This window comes from Oryzias melastigma, unplaced genomic scaffold (genome assembly GCF_002922805.2).
Source record: "Oryzias melastigma strain HK-1 unplaced genomic scaffold, ASM292280v2 sc00692, whole genome shotgun sequence".
Lineage (NCBI taxonomy): Eukaryota > Metazoa > Chordata > Actinopteri > Beloniformes > Adrianichthyidae > Oryzias > Oryzias melastigma.
In genome coordinates this window covers 21,533-25,119 of record NW_023417280.1, presented here as the reverse complement: position 1 = coordinate 25,119, position 3,587 = coordinate 21,533, and the positions used below count along the sequence as shown (strand labels likewise).

The 3,587-nt window shown below is 45.9% G+C and overlaps 1 pseudogene; it reads left to right on the top strand.

Annotated features, from left to right (window-relative positions):
- The first annotated feature begins 119 nt into the window (after positions 1-119).
- Positions 120-1,502, top strand: LOC112138275 (annotated as a pseudogene).
- The last annotated feature ends 2,085 nt before the right edge of the window (positions 1,503-3,587 follow it).

The following is a 3,587-nucleotide window of genomic DNA, read 5'->3' as shown; positions in this document are numbered from 1 at the left end:
CAGTGTGCATGGGTTCTCACTCGATTGGCAAATATAAACCACAATGCATTGGGTTTGAGCAATTTTTCATATGAAAATGTATCTTTATTTATTTTAATTAATAAGTCATCCAAGTCGTCATGTTTGGAACACAGTGGATTCATGAAGTCTTTGTAAAATGGTCTTATTTATTAAGTGTTTACTTGAGGAAATCATCGTGTTTGTCATCATTTGTTGGAATTGCATTAAAATCCAGGGCACTAGATATGTTTTTTAGTAGTTAGGGATTAGGGAGGGATTTGGACATAACCAGTGAATAGAGGAGTCTTCACTAATACGATTGTTTTCTTGTTTTAGCTAGTTTCTGAGGCGGTGCATTTGTGAGCAGACGATGTGGGTCGGCTCCTTTTTTGAATCATTTCACTCTGAAAACACTCGTCTCTCTGCAGGTGTATCTAGCAGAGTGGAGCGGCCAAAAGGTGGCGCTGTGCAGACTGGCCTCCCAGGATTACTTGGAGGACTTCCTGCATGGACTGGGCATGCTCCAGGCCTTGCAGGATACGGCAGTGGTGCAGCTGGTGGGCCTTTGTGCAGAGGACCACAGCTTTGTGACGGAGTACCACCTTCACTGCTCTCTGCTGAACCTGGAGGGGGTTTTCGCTCAGGAGCAGCATCAGTTTCATGACACGTGGCAGATCCGTCTGAGGCTGGCTCTGGACTACGTGTCCATCCTGCACTTCCTCCATAACAGCCCCGCGGGCCGGCAGGTCGTGTGTGACTCCAGCAGCCTGGAGAAAACGCTCTCTCAGTTTCTGCTGACCAGCGACTTCTGGCTGGTGGTCAACGACCTGGACGCGCTGCCCGAGGTGGATGTGGGCGGAGGCCTGCTGGTGAAGTTCGGACACCAGGAGCTCACCGGAGACTTTGTGGCTCCAGAGCAGCTCTGGCCTTTCGGCAACAAGTCGTTATCAGATGACCTCATGCCCGGATACGACGAGAAGACGGACATCTGGAAAGTTCCGGACGGACCCGCTTCATCATGGGAGGGGTCCGAGGAGGAGATCTGGTCCACTTCCACCTCTTTCAGGTCCACGATGAGTGTTTTAATCGGTTTCACATCAGCGCACGTGTAAACCAAATGCAGGAAACGGGCGATGTTGCGTTTCCATGGCGATTGCTGTTTGGTCTTCGTGATGCTGCAGATATTTTAGTTTAGTTAGTTTAGTTCATTGAGGTCAGAGACACTGAAGTTTTGAAAGTAACAGGAAGTTTGAAACTTGCATCATTACAACAATCTGCCAAGCAAATCAGAAAATGGACTAAAACACCTGGACTAGTATTCTCCAACTATCATGTTTCCAGAGTAATTTCTGATTATCATTTGATTACTTTCTGATCATTATTTGATTACTTTCTGAAAACTCCCAGTTATCTGATTTTTGTGGGCATGTAATTGGGCTCAATGGAAGAACCCTAAATGATTTTAAATTGATGAATGCAGTAAATAAAGTCTGAAAAAAACAGAGGAAGTCAGTCATTAATTTTGAATTATTCAACAGAATCACTAATGAAACAAATGAAAAACTTAAAATCAACTTTTTGAGCTTTTAAGTGTATTATATTGTTCATTCCTCACTATTAAGAACCCCAAAACGGTATTTTGATCCGTTCGTGCGTTTCTGAGTAATCCTCTAAAAACCTGCGCTGTCCACAGCAGCCCCTCCCATACCCATGAAAACAAGCGGGTCCTCACATGCTGATGTAACAGAGTGAGACCGCCCCTTTCAGGAAGAGCCCCAGTCTAAAACAGACCCAGACTTGGACCCTCCTGTTCCTACATAGTTTAGGCAGCAGCTTGTCTGGCTGAAGGACCCACACTGGATCAAGTTCATTGCGTGTCCTTTGAAGTGAGCCTATCCTGCCGTTGGGTGGGAGCAAACACTTGTTTCTGAACTTCACCCAAACCAAGAGGCTTCATACGTTGCAGTTCCTCAAAAGACCACAAGATGGCAGAGTTGTATTTGTCATCACTGCCAGTCAGAATAACTAGCATCATCTGTGCTGATCTGAAGACCACTGAGAGATTAAAGGTGATCAGAAATGCTCATAGCACCGTGTTCTCCATGCAACCATGCAAACCAAAGTGACAGAGCTGCACAGATATCTCAGGAACAGTGAAGGCTGCAGAGAAGATCAACCAGGATGAAGATAGAGGATCACCCTACAGCACATACATCAAAGTCAAGGCCCGGGGGCCGGATCCGGCCCTCTAGATCATTTAATATTGTTGTTATTAACAGTCCGATGTTATCTTGCGCTGGTAACATATTGCAACACATTTTAATTCCCAACTGATCACATATTGATAAGGACCCTCCGCGTCAACAATGTACGTTTTTGGTGTTTCTAGCTCATCGTTTGAGTGCTGGCTGTCAAAACGTGCTGGCTGTTCCAGGTGACCACAATTGATTGACATCAAATCAGGGGTCCCCAACCTCAGGGCCACAAATCGGTACCAAGACTTGAACAACCGCACCGGTATCCTAACCCTAGCCTTAACCCGGTACCAGATGTGGGTCGGTACTGAACGAAGATCAGTAACAGTTCAGGATGCAGTACCGGTGCCAGACGCGGACCAGGCTAGGGTCAGGGGACGGGCAGCCTGGCCCTGGGCTACATGGCGCCCTAGGCAGAACAGGACTTTTGCGCCCGCCCCTCATCCACGCACGGACGTGCGCGGGCACACACGCAGTTTCCTCTTCAAATNCCGGTACAGTGACCGCATAATAGCGGACGCAGCTCCAATCCGCCAATCCACATTTGCACATGGATAAAAAAAATTAAAGAAGCTTAAACTGTTAAAAATTGAAAAAAGAAAAGTTGGAAATCCAAAACAGTGGGATTTCCAACTTTTCTTTTTTTCCATTTCCTTCACTTTTCACTTTCAGTCTTTGATCTACAGTCCTCCAATAATACTCATCCAAACTGATTTGTCCACAGACATTCTGTGAGATGCATTGACACATGAGTTCAGGTCAGTGTTGTGGATCAACCTGTTGTTGGTCATAATTGTTGACAGACATTGGGTTGTACAAGTGAACCGGTTCAGGCTCAGTAAATCCCTCAGATATTTGGTTCTGTGTGAAAGGCTGAGGATGGTAAACTTCTCGTCTGGGCCGTTTGCTGTCTGGAAGATCTTCATCATACCCGAGCTTCTCACCATATCTCTAAGGAAACACCCAGACACCAAAACGGTCTGACACAACGACCGCATAACAGCAGACGCCTCGCTGGTCCCTCACTCTCTCTCTTTCTCTGAGTCCGAGTGGAGTTGAAGTAGGTACGATAACACAGAGGGATTTTGTAGAGACTTTTTTTAATTCCTCACAAGAGTTAATGAGTATAAATACAAATAAAACCTTTACAAATAATAATAATCATTATTATCTGGACTGTTGGGTCGCTCCATCACCTCAGCCTGTCTACATTGATGGAGTGGAGGTTGAAGTTGTCTCCATCTACAAATACCTACTGTAGGTCTGCAGTTGAACAACAAGTTGGAGTGGTCCACTCACACACAGGGGGTGTCCAAAAAAGGTCAGAGCAGG